Consider the following 21,565-nt stretch of genomic DNA (forward strand, 5'->3'; position numbering starts at 1 on the left):
CTGTCATGTTTGTCTGCTAATCAAATCAGAGGTGCAAATCTCACTCTGTGTCACTCTACATTGCACGCCGCACTTTTGCCCCAGTTGTCATGGCTGATATGCAGCCATCTGAGACGGGCAGACTGAGGAGGCTGCTGCATTTCTTCTGAGTAATTGGCATTCCACAAAGCAGAGAGAAGGGTGCACCGTTCCCAGCGGCACTGCAATGCCGGGTCGATGCGTGGAGTGAACGGAGCAAGCCCCTTTTTCAACTCCAAGTGCAAAAAATCCTTTTAATATGTTGTCCCCTTATAGAGGACGTATCAGATATTAAACTGATAAGAACAGATACTACACTTGATCTTAGCCAAAAGGCCGAGAAGCGATGAACCCTTGCTGTTTGCTGCCCCGCCCCACCTCCTGCACAGTTCTGGCTCGTCGTGGTGCAGTCGTTTCAAACGACCGCAAGAACGACTGCCGCTTGGCAGCTCCGCCCAGGAGCTCCTTGGTAAGTAGGTAAGTAAGTAAGTAAGTAAGTAAATAAGTAAGTAAGTGAGCTTTTGTTCATACAGCACTTTTTAAAACACACAGTCACAACGTGCTTTACAGACACGTACACGTGCAAAATCGAAACAGATGGATTAATAAAACAGACAAACACGACACAGAGAGAAATCAACCAAAATGAAATAAAACAGGACACGGGAAGAAGAAGGGAGGTATGCAGAAAGGCTTGCGGACGTCAATGGCCTTTGAGGCGTCTTTGAGGGAGGGACGCCCCACAACAGGGTTAATGTGGGACCTACGGCTAGTTCTGGTTAGAAGTCTAGCTGCTGTATTTTGGATTAACTGTAAACGTTTCAAAGAAGACTGACCGAGGCAGGTGTAGAGGGAGTTACAGTAGCCTAACCGGGAGAAAATGAACGCGTGGATTCATTGTTCAAGAACAACGGGGGACAATATAGGTCTTATTTTTGCAATATTTCTTAACTGAGGAAAACAGGACTGGACAAGCTCATTAACGGGACGGTCAAGCGTCGTATACTGGTCGAAGGTGATACCTTTAGAAGACCTTTGGCCGTGGACTTAAACGTTGGGGTGAAGCGGGCCGATGAACTGAGTAGCAGCGGTGACAAGGATCGGTGCTCCCACACATCTTGTTACGGACAGCTGTTTTTGCTTTTCACAAACACACGAGGCTCTGCCAAACTGCAAAGCCTGCCAAAAATAGATTTAACTCGTGGGTGTTCCTCTCCACGGAAGTCTTTAGTAAAAGGCGAAAGACTTGTACGTTATGAAGAGAAACCAGAGTAAGTACGGCCCGCTCCTCGACAGCAGCCGAAGGAGCCCAGTCGTCCCAGCCACAACCTTCACGGTGAGCCTCACTCACGCCTCCCGGGCCACACCCATTCCCCTACCCCGCACTGCGCTTCAGGGAGTTTTGGGCGCCGGGATTGCTCGTCTGTCACGTCGTTGCCACTAGACCTTCTGGGGCCTGTACTACGAAGCAGGTTCTACACGCCGGGGACATATTTTCCTTAGCTGGCCTCCCCGAGCCTAACATTGGCCACCCGGATAACCAGTACTAGGAAGCTGCCTATCCACGAGGTCAAACGCGACAAAGAAGACCAGGAAATGCAGCCAAAGTACTACCGTCCCCCTCAGGCGCTGGAGAGGAGCAGGAGACATCAGAAGCGGATCAAAATGTGGAAACGCTTCACGATTTTGCGTGTCATCCTTTCGCAGGGGCCATGCTAATCTTCTCTGTATCGAATCCAATTTTTCATACGTGCTGCCGTAGCAAGCACACAAGTCCTCAGGCGCTGCTTCCCTTTTACTACCCCGTGGGCAGAATGGCCCCTTGACCGCGGTGCAGTCTGGAGGATAAGCACGACAAGCGCGAGGGATGGGGCCTTTCTGTCGTTGACATCGCTGTGTTTTCAGTTGCTATCAACTGCCTGCTACTTCTTCGCGCATGCTTGTGAAAATCACAAAGTGGGTAAGGCCAGAAATGGCCTGGTGCCAAATGAGGGGGCCACGCACAATTTGTCTGTCACGCAGGAGGCTTCATTTGGGCCCCAAAGCTAAGCATCCACTCCTATGACGCATGACAGGACGGCTCTGAGCATCTGCCTGTGGCGTGTGTCCGACCTTGGTTGTCGCCCTTCTCTGAAAGCCAGCAGGGGGTGCCGGACTAGATGGCCCATTGGGTCAAAGAGGCCCTTTTTCGGGTAAGGCCGAGCCGACGACATTCTTGAGAGTGTCGCGTTCGGTATGCACAATATATATATTCTACATGTAACCGGCAAGAAACTTTGTCAGAGAGCAGGAACCTGTGATTGACATACCCCGCCGCAATGCTGAGGATTGGTTTTCAGACGCGGGCTACCAGACAACGAAAGTAGGCAGGTGGCCGCAGACACTCCAGTGAGGACAAACGCAGGGAAAATGCTGTGCAGATTCCAGGTGTATTTCGCAGCTATTTGCAACACGGCAACGTTCCCTCTCTGTCATGTTTGTCTGCTAATCAAATCAGAGGTGCAAATCTCACTCTGTGTCACTCTACATTGCACGCCGCACTTTTGCCCCAGTTGTCATGGCTGATATGCAGCCATCTGAGACGGGCAGACTGAGGAGGCTGCTGCATTTCTTCTGAGTAATTGGCATTCCACAAAGCAGAGAGAAGGGTGCACCGTTCCCAGCGGCACTGCAATGCCGGGTCGATGCGTGGAGTGAACGGAGCAAGCCCCTTTTTCAACTCCAAGTGCAAAAAATCCTTTTAATATGTTGTCCCCTTATAAAGGACGTATCAGATATTAAACTGATAAGAACAGATACTACACTTGATCTTAGCCAAAAGGCCGAGAAGCGATGAACCCTTGCTGTTTGCTGCCCCGCCCCACCTCCTGCACAGTTCTGGCTCGTCGTGGTGCAGTCGTTTCAAACGACCGCAAGAACGACTGCCGCTTGGCAGCTCCGCCCAGGAGCTCCTTGGTAAGTAGGTAAGTAAGTAAGTAAGTAAGTAAATAAGTAAGTAAGTGAGCTTTTGTTCATACAGCACTTTTTAAAACACACAGTCACAACGTGCTTTACAGACACGTACACGTGCAAAATCGAAACAGATGGATTAATAAAACAGACAAACACGACACAGAGAGAAATCAACCAAAATGAATTAAAACAGGACACGGGAAGAAGAAGGGAGGTATGCAGAAAGGCTTGCGGACGTCAATGGCCTTTGAGGCGTCTTTGAGGGAGGGAAGCCCCACAACAGGGTTAATGTGGGACCTACGGCTAGTTCTGGTTAGAAGTCTAGCTGCTGTATTTTGGATTAACTGTAAACGTTTCAAAGAAGACTGACCGAGGCAGGTGTAGAGGGAGTTACAGTAGCCTAACCGGGAGAAAATGAACGCGTGGATTCATTGTTCAAGAACAACGGGGGACAATATAGGTCTTATTTTTGCAATATTTCTTAACTGAGGAAAACAGGACTGGACAAGCTCATTAACGGGACGGTCAAGCGTCGTATACTGGTCGAAGGTGATACCTTTAGAAGACCTTTGGCCGTGGACTTAAACGTTGGGGTGAAGCGGGCCGATGAACTGAGTAGCAGCGGTGACAAGGATCGGTGCTCCCACACATCTTGTTACGGGCAGCTGTTTTTGCTTTTCACAAACACACGAGGCTCTGCCAAACTGCAAAGCCTGCCAAAAATAGATTTAACTCGTGGGTGTTCCTCTCCACGGAAGTCTTTAGTAAAAGGCAAAAGACTTGTACGTTATGAAGAGAAACCAGAGTAAGTACGGCCCGCTCCTCGACAGCAGCCGAAGGAGCCCAGTCGTCCCAGCCACAACCTTCACGGTGAGCCTCACTCACGCCTCCCGGGCCACACCCATTCCCCTACCCCGCACTGCGCTTCAGGGAGTTTTGGGCGCCGGGATTGCTCGTCTGTCACGTCGTTGCCACTAGACCTTCTGGGGCCTGTACTACGAAGCAGGTTCTACACGCCGGGGACATATTTTCCTTAGCTGGCCTCCCCGAGCCTAACATTGGCCACCCGGATAACCAGTACTAGGAAGCTGCCTATCCACGAGGTCAAACGCGACAAAGAAGACCAGGAAATGCAGCCAAAGTACTACCGTCCCCCTCAGGCGCTGGAGAGGAGCAGGAGACATCAGAAGCGGATCAAAATGTGGAAACGCTTCACGATTTTGCGTGTCATCCTTTCGCAGGGCCCATGCTAATCTTCTCTGTATCGAATCCAATTTTTCATACGTGCTGCCGTAGCAAGCACACAAGTCCTCAGGCGCTGCTTCCCTTTTACTACCCCGTGGGCAGAATGGCCCCTTGACCACGGTGCAGTCTGGAGGATAAGCACGACAAGCGCGAGGGATGGGGCCTTTCTGTCGTTGACATCGCTGTGTTTTCAGTTGCTATCAACTGCCTGCTACTTCTTCGCGCATGCTTGTGAAAATCACAAAGTGGGTAAGGCCAGAAATGGCCTGGTGCCAAATGAGGGGGCCACGCACAATTTGTCTGTCACGCAGGAGGCTTCATTTGGGCCCCAAAGCTAAGCATCCACTCCTATGACGCATGACAGGACGGCTCTGAGCATCTGCCTGTGGCGTGTGTCCGACCTTGGTTGTCGCCCTTCTCTGAAAGCCAGCAGGGGGTGCCGGACTAGATGGCCCATTGGGTCAAAGAGGCCCTTTTTCGGGTAAGGCCGAGCCGACGACATTCTTGAGAATGTCGCGTTCGGTATGCACAATATATATATTCTACATGTAACCGGCAAGAAACTTTGTCAGAGAGCAGGAACATGTGATTGACATACCCCGCCGCAATGCTGAGGATTGGTTTTCAGACGCGGGCTACCAGACAACAAAAGTAGGCAGGTGGCCGCAGACACTCCAGTGAGGACAAACGCAGGGAAAATGCTGTGCAGATTCCACGTGTATTTCGCAGCTATTCGCAACACGGCAACGTTCCCTCTCTGTCATGTTTGTCTGCTAATCAAATCAGAGGTGCAAATCTCACTCTGTGTCACTCTACATTGCACGCCGCACTTTTGCCCCAGTTGTCATGGCTGATATGCAGCCATCTGAGACGGGCAGACTGAGGAGGCTGCTGCATTTCTTCTGAGTAATTGGCATTCCACAAAGCAGAGAGAAGGGTGCACCGTTCCCAGCGGCACTGCAATGCCGGGTCGATGCGTGGAGTGAACGGAGCAAGCCCCTTTTTCAACTCCAAGTGCAAAAAATCCTTTTAATATGTTGTCCCCTTATAGAGGACGTATCAGATATTAAACTGATAAGAACAGATACTACACTTGATCTTAGCCAAAAGGCCGAGAAGCGATGAACCCTTGCTGTTTGCTGCCCCGCCCCACCTCCTGCACAGTTCTGGCTCGTCGTGGTGCAGTCGTTTCAAACGACCGCAAGAACGACTGCCGCTTGGCAGCTCCGCCCAGGAGCTCCTTGGTAAGTAGGTAAGTAAGTAAGTAAGTAAGTAAATAAGTAAGTAAGTGAGCTTTTGTTCATACAGCACTTTTTAAAACACACAGTCACAACGTGCTTTACAGACACATACACGTGCAAAATCGAAACAGATGGATTAATAAAACAGACAAACACGACACAGAGAGAAATCAACCAAAATGAATTAAAACAGGACACGGGAAGAAGAAGGGAGGTATGCAGAAAGGCTTGCGGACGTCAATGGCCTTTGAGGCGTCTTTGAGGGAGGGACGCCCCACAACAGGGTTAATGTGGGACCTACGGCTAGTTCTGGTTAGAAGTCTAGCTGCTGTATTTTGGATTAACTGTAAACGTTTCAAAGAAGACTGACCGAGGCAGGTGTAGAGGGAGTTACAGTAGCCTAACCGGGAGAAAATGAACGCGTGGATTCATTGTTCAAGAACAACGGGGGACAATATAGGTCTTATTTTTGCAATATTTCTTAACTGAGGAAAACAGGACTGGACAAGCTCATTAACGGGACGGTCAAGCGTCGTATACTGGTCGAAGGTGATACCTTTAGAAGACCTTTGGCCGTGGACTTAAACGTTGGGGTGAAGCGGGCCGATGAACTGAGTAGCAGCGGTGACAAGGATCGGTGCTCCCACACATCTTGTTACAGACAGCTGTTTTTGCTTTTCACAAACACACGAGGCTCTGCCAAACTGCAAAGCCTGCCAAAAATAGATTTAACTCGTGGGTGTTCCTCTCCACGGAAGTCTTTAGTAAAAGGCGAAAGACTTGTACGTTATGAAGAGAAACCAGAGTAAGTACGGCCCGCTCCTCGACAGCAGCCGAAGGAGCCCAGTCGTCCCAGCCACAACCTTCACGGTGAGCCTCACTCACGCCTCCCGGGCCACACCCATTCCCCTACCCCGCACTGCGCTTCAGGGAGTTTTGGGCGCCGGGATTGCTCGTCTGTCACGTCGTTGCCACTAGACCTTCTGGGGCCTGTACTACGAAGCAGGTTCTACACGCCGGGGACATATTTTCCTTAGCTGGCCTCCCCGAGCCTAACATTGGCCACCCGGATAACCAGTACTAGGAAGCTGCCTATCCACGAGGTCAAACGCGACAAAGAAGACCAGGAAATGCAGCCAAAGTACTACCGTCCCCCTCAGGCGCTGGAGAGGAGCAGGAGACATCAGAAGCGGATCAAAATGTGGAAACGCTTCACGATTTTGCGTGTCATCCTTTCGCAGGGGCCATGCTAATCTTCTCTGTATCGAATCCAATTTTTCATACGTGCTGCCGTAGCAAGCACACAAGTCCTCAGGCGCTGCTTCCCTTTTACTACCCCGTGGGCAGAATGGCCCCTTGACCGCGGTGCAGTCTGGAGGATAAGCACGACAAGCGCGAGGGATGGGGCCTTTCTGTCGTTGACATCGCTGTGTTTTCAGTTGCTATCAACTGCCTGCTACTTCTTCGCGCATGCTTGTGAAAATCACAAAGTGGGTAAGGCCAGAAATGGCCTGGTGCCAAATGAGGGGGCCACGCACAATTTGTCTGTCACGCAGGAGGCTTCATTTGGGCCCCAAAGCTAAGCATCCACTCCTATGACGCATGACAGGACGGCTCTGAGCATCTGCCTGTGGCGTGTGTCCGACCTTGGTTGTCGCCCTTCTCTGAAAGCCAGCAGGGGGTGCCGGACTAGATGGCCCATTGGGTCAAAGAGGCCCTTTTTCGGGTAAGGCCGAGCCGACGACATTCTTGAGAATGTCGCGTTCGGTATGCACAATATATATATTCTACATGTAACCGGCAAGAAACTTTGTCAGAGAGCAGGAACCTGTGATTGACATACCCCGCCACAATGCTGAGGATTGGTTTTCAGACGCGGGCTACCAGACAACAAAAGTAGGCAGGTGGCCGCAGACACTCCAGTGAGGACAAAGGCAGGGAAAATGCTGTGCAGATTCCACGTGTATTTCGCAGCTATTTGCAACACGGCAACGTTCCCTCTCTGTCATGTTTGTCTGCTAATCAAATCAGAGGTGCAAATCTCACTCTGTGTCACTCTACATTGCACGCCGCACTTTTGCCCCAGTTGTCATGGCTGATATGCAGCCATCTGAGACGGGCAGACTGAGGAGGCTGCTGCATTTCTTCTGAGTAATTGGCATTCCACAAAGCAGAGAGAAGGGTGCACCGTTCCCAGCAGCACTGCAATGCCGGGTCGATGCGTGGAGTGAACGGAGCAAGCCCCTTTTTCAACTCCAAGTGCAAAAAATCCTTTTAATATGTTGTCCCCTTATAGAGGACGTATCAGATATTAAACTGATAAGAACAGATACTACACTTGATCTTAGCCAAAAGGCCGAGAAGCGATGAACCCTTGCTGTTTGCTGCCCCGCCCCACCTCCTGCACAGTTCTGGCTCGTCGTGGTGCAGTCGTTTCAAACGACCGCAAGAACGACTGCCGCTTGGCAGCTCCGCCCAGGAGCTCCTTGGTAAGTAGGTAAGTAAGTAAGTAAGTAAGTAAATAAGTAAGTAAGTGAGCTTTTGTTCATACAGCACTTTTTAAAACACACAGTCACAACGTGCTTTACAGACACATACACGTGCAAAATCGAAACAGATGGATTAATAAAACAGACAAACACGACACAGAGAGAAATCAACCAAAATGAATTAAAACAGGACACGGGAAGAAGAAGGGAGGTATGCAGAAAGGCTTGCGGACGTCAATGGCCTTTGAGGCGTCTTTGAGGGAGGGACGCCCCACAACAGGGTTAATGTGGGACCTACGGCTAGTTCTGGTTAGAAGTCTAGCTGCTGTATTTTGGATTAACTGTAAACGTTTCAAAGAAGACTGACCGAGGCAGGTGTAGAGGGAGTTACAGTAGCCTAACCGGGAGAAAATGAACGCGTGGATTCATTGTTCAAGAACAACGGGGGACAATATAGGTCTTATTTTTGCAATATTTCTTAACTGAGGAAAACAGGACTGGACAAGCTCATTAACGGGACGGTCAAGCGTCGTATACTGGTCGAAGGTGATACCTTTAGAAGACCTTTGGCCGTGGACTTAAACGTTGGGGTGAAGCGGGCCGATGAACTGAGTAGCAGCGGTGACAAGGATCGGTGCTCCCACACATCTTGTTACAGACAGCTGTTTTTGCTTTTCACAAACACACGAGGCTCTGCCAAACTGCAAAGCCTGCCAAAAATAGATTTAACTCGTGGGTGTTCCTCTCCACGGAAGTCTTTAGTAAAAGGCGAAAGACTTGTACGTTATGAAGAGAAACCAGAGTAAGTACGGCCCGCTCCTCGACAGCAGCCGAAGGAGCCCAGTCGTCCCAGCCACAACCTTCACGGTGAGCCTCACTCACGCCTCCCGGGCCACACCCATTCCCCTACCCCGCACTGCGCTTCAGGGAGTTTTGGGCGCCGGGATTGCTCGTCTGTCACGTCGTTGCCACTAGACCTTCTGGGGCCTGTACTACGAAGCAGGTTCTACACGCCGGGGACATATTTTCCTTAGCTGGCCTCCCCGAGCCTAACATTGGCCACCCGGATAACCAGTACTAGGAAGCTGCCTATCCACGAGGTCAAACGCGACAAAGAAGACCAGGAAATGCAGCCAAAGTACTACCGTCCCCCTCAGGCGCTGGAGAGGAGCAGGAGACATCAGAAGCGGATCAAAATGTGGAAACGCTTCACGATTTTGCGTGTCATCCTTTCGCAGGGGCCATGCTAATCTTCTCTGTATCGAATCCAATTTTTCATACGTGCTGCCGTAGCAAGCACACAAGTCCTCAGGCGCTGCTTCCCTTTTACTACCCCGTGGGCAGAATGGCCCCTTGACCGCGGTGCAGTCTGGAGGATAAGCACGACAAGCGCGAGGGATGGGGCCTTTCTGTCGTTGACATCGCTGTGTTTTCAGTTGCTATCAACTGCCTGCTACTTCTTCGCGCATGCTTGTGAAAATCACAAAGTGGGTAAGGCCAGAAATGGCCTGGTGCCAAATGAGGGGGCCACGCACAATTTGTCTGTCACGCAGGAGGCTTCATTTGGGCCCCAAAGCTAAGCATCCACTCCTATGACGCATGACAGGACGGCTCTGAGCATCTGCCTGTGGCGTGTGTCCGACCTTGGTTGTCGCCCTTCTCTGAAAGCCAGCAGGGGGTGCCGGACTAGATGGCCCATTGGGTCAAAGAGGCCCTTTTTCGGGTAAGGCCGAGCCGACGACATTCTTGAGAATGTCGCGTTCGGTATGCACAATATATATATTCTACATGTAACCGGCAAGAAACTTTGTCAGAGAGCAGGAACCTGTGATTGACATACCCCGCCACAATGCTGAGGATTGGTTTTCAGACGCGGGCTACCAGACAACAAAAGTAGGCAGGTGGCCGCAGACACTCCAGTGAGGACAAAGGCAGGGAAAATGCTGTGCAGATTCCACGTGTATTTCGCAGCTATTTGCAACACGGCAACGTTCCCTCTCTGTCATGTTTGTCTGCTAATCAAATCAGAGGTGCAAATCTCACTCTGTGTCACTCTACATTGCACGCCGCACTTTTGCCCCAGTTGTCATGGCTGATATGCAGCCATCTGAGACGGGCAGACTGAGGAGGCTGCTGCATTTCTTCTGAGTAATTGGCATTCCACAAAGCAGAGAGAAGGGTGCACCGTTCCCAGCGGCACTGCAGTGCCGGGTGGATGCGTGGAGTGAACGGAGCAAGCCCCTTTTTCAACTCCAAGTGCAAAAAATCCTTTTAATATGTTGTCCCCTTATAGAGGACGTATCAGATATTAAACTGATAAGAACAGATACTACACTTGATCTTAGCCAAAAGGCCGAGAAGCGATGAACCCTTGCTGTTTGCTGCCCCGCCCCACCTCCTGCACAGTTCTGGCTCGTCGTGGTGCAGTCGTTTCAAACGACCGCAAGAACGACTGCCGCTTGGCAGCTCCGCCCAGGAGCTCCTTGGTAAGTAGGTAAGTAAGTAAGTAAGTAAGTAAGTAAGTAAATAAGTGAGCTTTTGTTCATACAGCACTTTTTAAAACACACAGTCACAACGTGCTTTACAGACACATACACGTGCAAAATCGAAACAGATGGATTAATAAAACAGACAAACACGACACAGAGAGAAATCAACCAAAATGAATTAAAACAGGACACGGGAAGAAGAAGGGAGGTATGCAGAAAGGCTTGCGGACGTCAATGGCCTTTGAGGCGTCTTTGAGGGAGGGACGCCCCACAACAGGGTTAATGTGGGACCTACGGCTAGTTCTGGTTAGAAGTCTAGCTGCTGTATTTTGGATTAACTGTAAACGTTTCAAAGAAGACTGACCGAGGCAGGTGTAGAGGGAGTTACAGTAGCCTAACCGGGAGAAAATGAACGCGTGGATTCATTGTTCAAGAACAACGGGGGACAATATAGGTCTTATTTTTGCAATATTTCTTAACTGAGGAAAACAGGACTGGACAAGCTCATTAACGGGACGGTCAAGCGTCGTATACTGGTCGAAGGTGATACCTTTAGAAGACCTTTGGCCGTGGACTTAAACGTTGGGGTGAAGCGGGCCGATGAACTGAGTAGCAGCGGTGACAAGGATCGGTGCTCCCACACATCTTGTTACGGACAGCTGTTTTTGCTTTTCACAAACACACGAGGCTCTGCCAAACTGCAAAGCCTGCCAAAAATAGGTTTAACTCGTGGGTGTTCCTCTCCACGGAAGTCTTTAGTAAAAGGCGAAAGACTTGTACGTTATGAAGAGAAACCAGAGTAAGTACGGCCCGCTCCTCGACAGCAGCCGAAGGAGCCCAGTCGTCCCAGCCACAACCTTCACGGTGAGCCTCACTCACGCCTCCCGGGCCACACCCATTCCCCTACCCCGCACTGCGCTTCAGGGAGTTTTGGGCGCCGGGATTGCTCGTCTGTCACGTCGTTGCCACTAGACCTTCTGGGGCCTGTACTACGAAGCAGGTTCTACACGCCGGGGAAATATTTTCCTTACCTGGCCTCCCCGAGCCTAACATTGGCCACCCGGATAACCAGTACTAGGAAGCTGCCTATCCACGAGGTCAAACGCGACAAAGAAGACCAGGAAATGCAGCCAAAGTACTACCGTCCCCCTCAGGCGCTGGAGAGGAGCAGGAGACATCAGAAGCGGATCAAAATGTGGAAACGCTTCACGATTTTGCGTGTCATCCTTTCGCAGGGGCCATGCTAATCTTCTCTGTATCGAATCCAATTTTTCATACGTGCTGCCGTAGCAAGCACACAAGTCCTCAGGCGCTGCTTCCCTTTTACTACCCCGTGGGCAGAATGGCCCCTTGACCGCGGTGCAGTCTGGAGGATAAGCACGACAAGCGCGAGGGATGGGGCCTTTCTGTCGTTGACATCGCTGTGTTTTCAGTTGCTATCAACTGCCTGCTACTTCTTCGCGCATGCTTGTGAAAATCACAAAGTGGGTAAGGCCAGAAATGGCCTGGTGCCAAATGAGGGGGCCACGCACAATTTGTCTGTCACGCAGGAGGCTTCATTTGGGCCCCAAAGCTAAGCATCCACTCCTATGACGCATGACAGGACGGCTCTGAGCATCTGCCTGTGGCGTGTGTCCGACCTTGGTTGTCGCCCTTCTCTGAAAGCCAGCAGGGGGTGCCGGACTAGATGGCCCATTGGGTCAAAGAGGCCCTTTTTCGGGTAAGGCCGAGCCGACGACATTCTTGAGAATGTCGCGTTCGGTATGCACAATATATATATTCTACATGTAACCGGCAAGAAACTTTGTCAGAGAGCAGGAACATGTGATTGACATACCCCGCCGCAATGCTGAGGATTGGTTTTCAGACGCGGGCTACCAGACAACAAAAGTAGGCAGGTGGCCGCAGACACTCCAGTGAGGACAAACGCAGGGAAAATGCTGTGCAGATTCCACGTGTATTTCGCAGCTATTTGCAACACGGCAACGTTCCCTCTCTGTCATGTTTGTCTGCTAATCAAATCAGAGGTGCAAATCTCACTCTGTGTCACTCTACATTGCACGCCGCACTTTTGCCCCAGTTGTCATGGCTGATATGCAGCCATCTGAGACGGGCAGACTGAGGAGGCTGCTGCATTTCTTCTGAGTAATTGGCATTCCACAAAGCAGAGAGAAGGGTGCACCGTTCCCAGCGGCACTGCAATGCCGGGTCGATGCGTGGAGTGAACGGAGCAAGCCCCTTTTTCAACTCCAAGTGCAAAAAATCCTTTTAATATGTTGTCCCCTTATAGAGGACGTATCAGATATTAAACTGATAAGAACAGATACTACACTTGATCTTAGCCAAAAGGCCGAGAAGCGATGAACCCTTGCTGTTTGCTGCCCCGCCCCACCTCCTGCACAGTTCTGGCTCGTCGTGGTGCAGTCGTTTCAAACGACCGCAAGAACGACTGCCGCTTGGCAGCTCCGCCCAGGAGCTCCTTGGTAAGTAGGTAAGTAAGTAAGTAAGTAAGTAAATAAGTAAGTAAGTGAGCTTTTGTTCATACAGCACTTTTTAAAACACACAGTCACAACGTGCTTTACAGACACGTACACGTGCAAAATCGAAACAGATGGATTAATAAAACAGACAAACACGACACAGAGAGAAATCAACCAAAATGAATTAAAACAGGACACGGGAAGAAGAAGGGAGGTATGCAGAAAGGCTTGCGGACGTCAATGGCCTTTGAGGCGTCTTTGAGGGAGGGACGCCCCACAACAGGGTTAATGTGGGACCTACGGCTAGTTCTGGTTAGAAGTCTAGCTGCTGTATTTTGGATTAACTGTAAACGTTTCAAAGAAGACTGACCGAGGCAGGTGTAGAGGGAGTTACAGTAGCCTAACCGGGAGAAAATGAACGCGTGGATTCATTGTTCAAGAACAACGGGGGACAATATAGGTCTTATTTTTGCAATATTTCTTAACTGAGGAAAACAGGACTGGACAAGCTCATTAACGGGACGGTCAAGCGTCGTATACTGGTCGAAGGTGATACCTTTAGAAGACCTTTGGCCGTGGACTTAAACGTTGGGGTGAAGCGGGCCGATGAACTGAGTAGCAGCGGTGACAAGGATCGGTGCTCCCACACATCTTGTTACGGACAACTGTTTTTGCTTTTCACAAACACACGAGACTCTGCCAAACTGCAAAGCCTGCCAAAAATAGATTTAACTCGTGGGTGTTCCTCTCCACGGAAGTCTTTAGTAAAAGGCGAAAGACTTGTACGTTATGAAGAGAAACCAGAGTAAGTACGGCCCGCTCCTCGACAGCAGCCGAAGGAGCCCAGTCGTCCCAGCCACAACCTTCACGGTGAGCCTCACTCACGCCTCCCGGGCCACACCCATTCCCCTACCCCGCACTGCGCTTCAGGGAGTTTTGGGCGCCGGGATTGCTCGTCTGTCACGTCGTTGCCACTAGACCTTCTGGGGCCTGTACTACGAAGCAGGTTCTACACGCCGGGGACATATTTTCCTTAGCTGGCCTCCCCGAGCCTAACATTGGCCACCCGGATAACCAGTACTAGGAAGCTGCCAATCCACGAGGTCAAACGCGACAAAGAAGACCAGGAAATGCAGCCAAAGTACTACCGTCCCCCTCAGGCGCTGGAGAGGAGCAGGAGACATCAGAAGCGGATCAAAATGTGGAAACGCTTCACGATTTTGCGTGTCATCCTTTCGCAGGGGCCATGCTAATCTTCTCTGTATCGAATCCAATTTTTCATACGTGCTGCCGTAGCAAGCACACAAGTCCTCAGGCGCTGCTTCCCTTTTACTACCCCGTGGGCAGAATGGCCCCTTGACCGCGGTGCAGTCTGGAGGATAAGCACGACAAGCGCGAGGGATGGGGCCTTTCTGTCGTTGACATCGCTGTGTTTTCAGTTGCTATCAACTGCCTGCTACTTCTTCGCGCATGCTTGTGAAAATCACAAAGTGGGTAAGGCCAGAAATGGCCTGGTGCCAAATGAGGGGGCCACGCACAATTTGTCTGTCACGCAGGAGGCTTCATTTGGGCCCCAAAGCTAAGCATCCACTCCTATGACGCATGACAGGACGGCTCTGAGCATCTGCCTGTGGCGTGTGTCCGACCTTGGTTGTCGCCCTTCTCTGAAAGCCAGCAGGGGGTGCCGGACTAGATGGCCCATTGGGTCAAAGAGGCCCTTTTTCGGGTAAGGCCGAGCCGACGACATTCTTGAGAATGTCGCGTTCGGTATGCACAATATATATATTCTACATGTAACCGGCAAGAAACTTTGTCAGAGAGCAGGAACCTGTGATTGACATACCCCGCCACAATGCTGAGGATTGGTTTTCAGACGCGGGCTACCAGACAACAAAAGTAGGCAGGTGGCCGCAGACACTCCAGTGAGGACAAAGGCAGGGAAAATGCTGTGCAGATTCCAGGTGTATTTCGCAGCTATTTGCAACACGGCAACGTTCCCTCTCTGTCATGTTTGTCTGCTAATCAAATCAGAGGTGCAAATCTCACTCTGTGTCACTCTACATTGCACGCCGCACTTTTGCCCCAGTTGTCATGGCTGATATGCAGCCATCTGAGACGGGCAGACTGAGGAGGCTGCTGCATTTCTTCTGAGTAATTGGCATTCCACAAAGCAGAGAGAAGGGTGCACCGTTCCCAGCGGCACTGCAATGCCGGGTCGATGCGTGGAGTGAACGGAGCAAGCCCCTTTTTCAACTCCAAGTGCAAAAAATCCTTTTAATATGTTGTCCCCTTATAGAGGACGTATCAGATATTAAACTGATAAGAACAGATACTACACTTGATCTTAGCCAAAAGGCCGAGAAGCGATGAACCCTTGCTGTTTGCTGCCCCGCCCCACCTCCTGCACAGTTCTGGCTCGTCGTGGTGCAGTCGTTTCAAACGACCGCAAGAACGACTGCCGCTTGGCAGCTCCGCCCAGGAGCTCCTTGGTAAGTAGGTAAGTAAGTAAGTAAGTAAGTAAGTAAGTAAGTAAATAAGTGAGCTTTTGTTCATACAGCACTTTTTAAAACACACAGTCACAACGTGCTTTACAGACACATACACGTGCAAAATCGAAACAGATGGATTAATAAAACAGACAAACACGACACAGAGAGAAATCAACCAAAATGAATTAAAACAGGACACGGGAAGAAGAAGGGAGGTATGCAGAAAGGCTTGCGGACGTCAATGGCCTTTGAGGCGTCTTTGAGGGAGGGACGCCCCACAACAGGGTTAATGTGGGACCTACGGCTAGTTCTGGTTAGAAGTCTAGCTGCTGTATTTTGGATTAACTGTAAACGTTTCAAAGAAGACTGACCGAGGCAGGTGTAGAGGGAGTTACAGTAGCCTAACCGGGAGAAAATGAACGCGTGGATTCATTGTTCAAGAACAACGGGGGACAATATAGGTCTTATTTTTGCAATATTTCTTAACTGAGGAAAACAGGACTGGACAAGCTCATTAACGGGACGGTCAAGCGTCGTATACTGGTCGAAGGTGATACCTTTAGAAGACCTTTGGCCGTGGACTTAAACGTTGGGGTGAAGCGGGCCGATGAACTGAGTAGCAGCGGTGACAAGGATCGGTGCTCCCACACATCTTGTTACGGACAGCTGTTTTTGCTTTTCACAAACACACGAGGCTCTGCCAAACTGCAAAGCCTGCCAAAAATAGATTTAACTCGTGGGTGTTCCTCTCCACGGAAGTCTTTAGTAAAAGGCGAAAGACTTGTACGTTATGAAGAGAAACCAGAGTAAGTACGGCCCGCTCCTCGACAGCAGCCGAAGGAGCCCAGTCGTCCCAGCCACAACCTTCACGGTGAGCCTCACTCACGCCTCCCGGGCCACACCCATTCCCCTACCCCGCACTGCGCTTCAGGGAGTTTTGGGCGCCGGGATTGCTCGTCTGTCACGTCGTTGCCACTAGACCTTCTGGGGCCTGTACTACGAAGCAGGTTCTACACGCCGGGGACATATTTTCCTTAGCTGGCCTCCCCGAGCCTAACATTGGCCACCCGGATAACCAGTACTAGGAAGCTGCCTATCCACGAGGTCAAACGCGACAAAGAAGACCAGGAAATGCAGCCAAAGTACTACCGTCCCCCTCAGGCGCTGGAGAGGAGCAGGAGACATCAGAAGCGGATCAAAATGTGGAAACGCTTCACGATTTTGCGTGTCATCCTTTCGCAGGGGCCATGCTAATCTTCTCTGTATCGAATCCAATTTTTCATACGTGCTGCCGTAGCAAGCACACAAGTCCTCAGGCGCTGCTTCCCTTTTACTACCCCGTGGGCAGAATGGCCCCTTGACCGCGGTGCAGTCTGGAGGATAAGCACGACAAGCGCGAGGGATGGGGCCTTTCTGTCGTTGACATCGCTGTGTTTTCAGTTGCTATCAACTGCCTGCTACTTCTTCGCGCATGCTTGTGAAAATCACAAAGTGGGTAAGGCCAGAAATGGCCTGGTGCCAAATGAGGGGGCCACGCACAATTTGTCTGTCACGCAGGAGGCTTCATTTGGGCCCCAAAGCTAAGCATCCACTCCTATGACGCATGACAGGACGGCTCTGAGCATCTGCCTGTGGCGTGTGTCCGACCTTGGTTGTCGCCCTTCTCTGAAAGCCAGCAGGGGGTGCCGGACTAGATGGCCCATTGGGTCAAAGAGGCCCTTTTTCGGGTAAGGCCGAGCCGACGACATTCTTGAGAGTGTCGCGTTCGGTATGCACAATATATATATTCTACATGTAACCGGCAAGAAACTTTGTCAGAGAGCAGGAACCTGTGATTGACATACCCCGCCGCAATGCTGAGGATTGGTTTTCAGACGCGGGCTACCAGACAACAAAAGTAGGCAGGTGGCCGCAGACACTCCAGTGAGGACAAAGGCAGGGAAAATGCTGTGCAGATTCCAGGTGTATTTCGCAGCTATTTGCAACACGGCAACGTTCCCTCTCTGTCATGTTTGTCTGCTAATCAAATCAGAGGTGCAAATCTCACTCTGTGTCACTCTACATTGCACGCCGCACTTTTGCCCCAGTTGTCATGGCTGATATGCAGCCATCTGAGACGGGCAGACTGAGGAGGCTGCTGCATTTCTTCTGAGTAATTGGCATTCCACAAAGCAGAGAGAAGGGTGCACCGTTCCCAGCGGCACTGCAATGCCGGGTCGATGCGTGGAGTGAACGGAGCAAGCCCCTTTTTCAACTCCAAGTGCAAAAAATTCTTTTAATATGTTGTCCCCTTATAGAGGACGTATCAGATATTAAACTGATAAGAACAGATACTACACTTGATCTTAGCCAAAAGGCCGAGAAGCGATGAACCCTTGCTGTTTGCTGCCCCGCCCCACCTCCTGCACAGTTCTGGCTCGTCGTGGTGCAGTCGTTTCAAACGACCGCAAGAACGACTGCCGCTTGGCAGCTCCGCCCAGGAGCTCCTTGGTAAGTAGGTAAGTAAGTAAGTAAGTAAGTAAATAAGTAAGTAAGTGAGCTTTTGTTCATACAGCACTTTTTAAAACACACAGTCACAACGTGCTTTACAGACACATACACGTGCAAAATCGAAACAGATGGATTAATAAAACAGACAAACACGACACAGAGAGAAATCAACCAAAATGAATTAAAACAGGACACGGGAAGAAGAAGGGAGGTATGCAGAAAGGCTTGCGGACGTCAATGGCCTTTGAGGCGTCTTTGAGGGAGGGACGCCCCACAACAGGGTTAATGTGGGACCTACGGCTAGTTCTGGTTAGAAGTCTAGCTGCTGTATTTTGGATTAACTGTAAACGTTTCAAAGAAGACTGACCGAGGCAGGTGTAGAGGGAGTTACAGTAGCCTAACCGGGAGAAAATGAACGCGTGGATTCATTGTTCAAGAACAACGGGGGACAATATAGGTCTTATTTTTGCAATATTTCTTAACTGAGGAAAACAGGACTGGACAAGCTCATTAACGGGACGGTCAAGCGTCGTATACTGGTCGAAGGTGATACCTTTAGAAGACCTTTGGCCGTGGACTTAAACGTTGGGGTGAAGCGGGCCGATGAACTGAGTAGCAGCGGTGACAAGGATCGGTGCTCCCACACATCTTGTTACGGACAGCTGTTTTTGCTTTTCACAAACACACGAGGCTCTGCCAAACTGCAAAGCCTGCCAAAAATAGATTTAACTCGTGGGTGTTCCTCTCCACGGAAGTCTTTAGTAAAAGGCGAAAGACTTGTACGTTATGAAGAGAAACCAGAGTAAGTACGGCCCGCTCCTCGACAGCAGCCGAAGGAGCCCAGTCGTCCCAGCCACAACCTTCACGGTGAGCCTCACTCACGCCTCCCGGGCCACACCCATTCCCCTACCCCGCACTGCGCTTCAGGGAGTTTTGGGCGCCGGGATTGCTCGTCTGTCACGTCGTTGCCACTAGACCTTCTGGGGCCTGTACTACGAAGCAGGTTCTACACGCCGGGGACATATTTTCCTTAGCTGGCCTCCCCGAGCCTAACATTGGCCACCCGGATAACCAGTACTAGGAAGCTGCCTATCCACGAGGTCAAACGCGACAAAGAAGACCAGGAAATGCAGCCAAAGTACTACCGTCCCCCTCAGGCGCTGGAGAGGAGCAGGAGACATCAGAAGCGGATCAAAATGTGGAAACGCTTCACGATTTTGCGTGTCATCCTTTCGCAGGGGCCATGCTAATCTTCTCTGTATCGAATCCAATTTTTCATACGTGCTGCCGTAGCAAGCACACAAGTCCTCAGGCGCTGCTTCCCTTTTACTACCCCGTGGGCAGAATGGCCCCTTGACCGCGGTGCAGTCTGGAGGATAAGCACGACAAGCGCGAGGGATGGGGCCTTTCTGTCGTTGACATCGCTGTGTTTTCAGTTGCTATCAACTGCCTGCTACTTCTTCGCGCATGCTTGTGAAAATCACAAAGTGGGTAAGGCCAGAAATGGCCTGGTGCCAAATGAGGGGGCCACGCACAATTTGTCTGTCACGCAGGAGGCTTCATTTGGGCCCCAAAGCTAAGCATCCACTCCTATGACGCATGACAGGACGGCTCTGAGCATCTGCCTGTGGCGTGTGTCCGACCTTGGTTGTCGCCCTTCTCTGAAAGCCAGCAGGGGGTGCCGGACTAGATGGCCAATTGGGTCAAAGAGGCCCTTTTTCGGGTAAGGCCGAGCCGACGACATTCTTGAGAATGTCGCGTTCAGTATGCACAATATATATATTCTACATGTAACCGGCAAGAAACTTTGTCAGAGAGCAGGAACCTGTGATTGACATACCCCGCCGCAATGCTGAGGATTGGTTTTCAGACGCGGGCTACCAGACAACAAAAGTAGGCAGGTGGCCGCAGACACTCCAGTGAGGACAAACGCAGGGAAAATGCTGTGCAGATTCCACGTGTATTTCGCAGCTATTTGCAACACGGCAACGTTCCCTCTCTGTCATGTTTGTCTGCTAATCAAATCAGAGGTGCAAATCTCACTCTGTGTCACTCTACATTGCACGTCGCACTTTTGCCCCAGTTGTCATGGCTGATATGCAGCCATCTGAGACGGGCAGACTGAGGAGGCTGCTGCATTTCTTCTGAGTAATTGGCATTCCACAAAGCAGAGAGAAGGGTGCACCGTTCCCAGCGGCACTGCAATGCCAGGTCGATGCGTGGAGTGAACGGAGCAAGCCCCTTTTTCAACTCCAAATGCAAAAAATCCTTTTAATATGTTGTCCCCTTATAGAGGACGTATCAGATATTAAACTGATAAGAACAGATACTACACTTGATCTTAGCCAAAAGGCCGAGAAGCGATGAACCCTTGCTGTTTGCTGCCCCGCCCCACCTCCTGCACAGTTCTGGCTCGTCGTGGTGCAGTCGTTTCAAACGACCGCAAGAACGACTGCCGCTTGGCAGCTCCGCCCAGGAGCTCCTTGGTAAGTAGGTAAGTAAGTAAGTAAGTAAGTAAGTAAGTAAATAAGTAAGTAAGTGAGCTTTTGTTCATACAGCACTTTTTGAAACACACAGTCACAACGTGCTTTACAGACACATACACGTGCAAAATCGAAACAGATGGATTAATAAAACAGACAAACACGACACAGAGAGAAATCAACCAAAATGAATTAAAACAGGACACGGGAAGAAGAAGGGAGGTATGCAGAAAGGCTTGCGGACGTCAATGGCCTTTGAGGCGTCTTTGAGGGAGGGACGCCCCACAACAGGGTTAATGTGGGACCTACGGCTAGTTCTGGTTAGAAGTCTAGCTGCTGTATTTTGGATTAACTGTAAACGTTTCAAAGAAGACTGACCGAGGCAGGTGTAGAGGGAGTTACAGTAGCCTAACCGGGAGAAAATGAACGCGTGGATTCATTGTTCAAGAACAACGGGGGACAATATAGGTCTTATTTTTGCAATATTTCTTAACTGAGGAAAACAGGACTGGACAAGCTCATTAACGGGACGGTCAAGCGTCGTATACTGGTCGAAGGTGATACCTTTAGAAGACCTTTGGCCGTGGACTTAAACGTTGGGGTGAAGCGGGCCGATGAACTGAGTAGCAGCGGTGACAAGGATCGGTGCTCCCACACATCTTGTTACGGACAGCTGTTTTTGCTTTTCACAAACACACGAGGCTCTGCCAAACTGCAAAGCCTGCCAAAAATAGATTTAACTCGTGGGTGTTCCTCTCCACGGAAGTCTTTAGTAAAAGGCGAAAGACTTGTACGTTATGAAGAGAAACCAGAGTAAGTACGGCCCGCTCCTCGACAGCAGCCGAAGGAGCCCAGTCGTCCCAGCCACAACCTTCACGGTGAGCCTCACTCACGCCTCCCGGGCCACACCCATTCCCCTACCCCGCACTGCGCTTCAGGGAGTTTTGGGCGCCGGGATTGCTCGTCTGTCACGTCGTTGCCACTAGACCTTCTGGGGCCTGTACTACGAAGCAGGTTCTACACGCCGGGGACATATTTTCCTTAGCTGGCCTCCCCGAGCCTAACATTGGCCACCCGGATAACCAGTACTAGGAAGCTGCCTATCCACGAGGTCAAACGCGACAAAGAAGACCAGGAAATGCAGCCAAAGTACTACCGTCCCCCTCAGGCGCTGGAGAGGAGCAGGAGA

At 50.7% G+C, this 21,565-nt stretch overlaps 26 non-coding genes across 26 annotated transcripts; all 26 read right to left on the bottom strand.

The window, feature by feature from the left end:
• Window positions 1-175: 175 nt before the first annotated feature.
• LOC122991170 lies at window positions 176-366 on the bottom strand. The gene has a single exon (XR_006405588.1). It is a non-coding gene; the product is annotated as a U2 spliceosomal RNA (small nuclear RNA).
• An 811-nt stretch (window positions 367-1,177) lies between these two features.
• On the bottom strand, window positions 1,178-1,293 carry LOC122991342. The gene has a single exon (XR_006405742.1). It is a non-coding gene; the product is annotated as a U5 spliceosomal RNA (small nuclear RNA).
• Window positions 1,294-1,680: 387 nt separating this feature from the next.
• LOC122991418 lies at window positions 1,681-1,787 on the bottom strand. Its single transcript, XR_006405816.1, has one exon. It is a non-coding gene; the product is annotated as a U6 spliceosomal RNA (small nuclear RNA).
• Window positions 1,788-2,661: 874 nt separating this feature from the next.
• On the bottom strand, window positions 2,662-2,852 carry LOC122991207. The gene has a single exon (XR_006405623.1). It is a non-coding gene; the product is annotated as a U2 spliceosomal RNA (small nuclear RNA).
• An 811-nt stretch (window positions 2,853-3,663) lies between these two features.
• LOC122991376 lies at window positions 3,664-3,779 on the bottom strand. Its single transcript, XR_006405775.1, has one exon. It is a non-coding gene; the product is annotated as a U5 spliceosomal RNA (small nuclear RNA).
• A 387-nt stretch (window positions 3,780-4,166) lies between these two features.
• Window positions 4,167-4,273, bottom strand: LOC122991458. The gene has a single exon (XR_006405855.1). It is a non-coding gene; the product is annotated as a U6 spliceosomal RNA (small nuclear RNA).
• Window positions 4,274-5,147: 874 nt separating this feature from the next.
• Window positions 5,148-5,338, bottom strand: LOC122991171. Its single transcript, XR_006405589.1, has one exon. It is a non-coding gene; the product is annotated as a U2 spliceosomal RNA (small nuclear RNA).
• Window positions 5,339-6,149: 811 nt separating this feature from the next.
• LOC122991343 lies at window positions 6,150-6,265 on the bottom strand. Its single transcript, XR_006405743.1, has one exon. It is a non-coding gene; the product is annotated as a U5 spliceosomal RNA (small nuclear RNA).
• A 387-nt stretch (window positions 6,266-6,652) lies between these two features.
• LOC122991419 lies at window positions 6,653-6,759 on the bottom strand. The gene has a single exon (XR_006405817.1). It is a non-coding gene; the product is annotated as a U6 spliceosomal RNA (small nuclear RNA).
• An 874-nt stretch (window positions 6,760-7,633) lies between these two features.
• LOC122991195 lies at window positions 7,634-7,824 on the bottom strand. The gene has a single exon (XR_006405611.1). It is a non-coding gene; the product is annotated as a U2 spliceosomal RNA (small nuclear RNA).
• An 811-nt stretch (window positions 7,825-8,635) lies between these two features.
• LOC122991344 lies at window positions 8,636-8,751 on the bottom strand. Its single transcript, XR_006405744.1, has one exon. It is a non-coding gene; the product is annotated as a U5 spliceosomal RNA (small nuclear RNA).
• Window positions 8,752-9,138: 387 nt separating this feature from the next.
• Window positions 9,139-9,245, bottom strand: LOC122991420. The gene has a single exon (XR_006405818.1). It is a non-coding gene; the product is annotated as a U6 spliceosomal RNA (small nuclear RNA).
• Window positions 9,246-10,119: 874 nt separating this feature from the next.
• On the bottom strand, window positions 10,120-10,310 carry LOC122991238. Its single transcript, XR_006405654.1, has one exon. It is a non-coding gene; the product is annotated as a U2 spliceosomal RNA (small nuclear RNA).
• Window positions 10,311-11,121: 811 nt separating this feature from the next.
• Window positions 11,122-11,237, bottom strand: LOC122991300. Its single transcript, XR_006405703.1, has one exon. It is a non-coding gene; the product is annotated as a U5 spliceosomal RNA (small nuclear RNA).
• A 387-nt stretch (window positions 11,238-11,624) lies between these two features.
• LOC122991421 lies at window positions 11,625-11,731 on the bottom strand. Its single transcript, XR_006405819.1, has one exon. It is a non-coding gene; the product is annotated as a U6 spliceosomal RNA (small nuclear RNA).
• Window positions 11,732-12,605: 874 nt separating this feature from the next.
• On the bottom strand, window positions 12,606-12,796 carry LOC122991172. The gene has a single exon (XR_006405590.1). It is a non-coding gene; the product is annotated as a U2 spliceosomal RNA (small nuclear RNA).
• Window positions 12,797-13,607: 811 nt separating this feature from the next.
• Window positions 13,608-13,723, bottom strand: LOC122991263. Its single transcript, XR_006405668.1, has one exon. It is a non-coding gene; the product is annotated as a U5 spliceosomal RNA (small nuclear RNA).
• A 387-nt stretch (window positions 13,724-14,110) lies between these two features.
• On the bottom strand, window positions 14,111-14,217 carry LOC122991422. Its single transcript, XR_006405820.1, has one exon. It is a non-coding gene; the product is annotated as a U6 spliceosomal RNA (small nuclear RNA).
• An 874-nt stretch (window positions 14,218-15,091) lies between these two features.
• Window positions 15,092-15,282, bottom strand: LOC122991173. The gene has a single exon (XR_006405591.1). It is a non-coding gene; the product is annotated as a U2 spliceosomal RNA (small nuclear RNA).
• An 815-nt stretch (window positions 15,283-16,097) lies between these two features.
• LOC122991345 lies at window positions 16,098-16,213 on the bottom strand. The gene has a single exon (XR_006405745.1). It is a non-coding gene; the product is annotated as a U5 spliceosomal RNA (small nuclear RNA).
• A 387-nt stretch (window positions 16,214-16,600) lies between these two features.
• Window positions 16,601-16,707, bottom strand: LOC122991423. Its single transcript, XR_006405821.1, has one exon. It is a non-coding gene; the product is annotated as a U6 spliceosomal RNA (small nuclear RNA).
• Window positions 16,708-17,581: 874 nt separating this feature from the next.
• Window positions 17,582-17,772, bottom strand: LOC122991146. The gene has a single exon (XR_006405565.1). It is a non-coding gene; the product is annotated as a U2 spliceosomal RNA (small nuclear RNA).
• Window positions 17,773-18,583: 811 nt separating this feature from the next.
• LOC122991346 lies at window positions 18,584-18,699 on the bottom strand. Its single transcript, XR_006405746.1, has one exon. It is a non-coding gene; the product is annotated as a U5 spliceosomal RNA (small nuclear RNA).
• A 387-nt stretch (window positions 18,700-19,086) lies between these two features.
• LOC122991424 lies at window positions 19,087-19,193 on the bottom strand. The gene has a single exon (XR_006405822.1). It is a non-coding gene; the product is annotated as a U6 spliceosomal RNA (small nuclear RNA).
• An 874-nt stretch (window positions 19,194-20,067) lies between these two features.
• LOC122991203 lies at window positions 20,068-20,258 on the bottom strand. Its single transcript, XR_006405619.1, has one exon. It is a non-coding gene; the product is annotated as a U2 spliceosomal RNA (small nuclear RNA).
• An 819-nt stretch (window positions 20,259-21,077) lies between these two features.
• LOC122991347 lies at window positions 21,078-21,193 on the bottom strand. The gene has a single exon (XR_006405747.1). It is a non-coding gene; the product is annotated as a U5 spliceosomal RNA (small nuclear RNA).
• Window positions 21,194-21,565: the final 372 nt, after the last annotated feature.

Source organism: Thunnus albacares, chromosome 10 (genome assembly GCF_914725855.1).
Source record: "Thunnus albacares chromosome 10, fThuAlb1.1, whole genome shotgun sequence".
In the NCBI taxonomy this organism is placed as follows: domain Eukaryota; kingdom Metazoa; phylum Chordata; class Actinopteri; order Scombriformes; family Scombridae; genus Thunnus; species Thunnus albacares.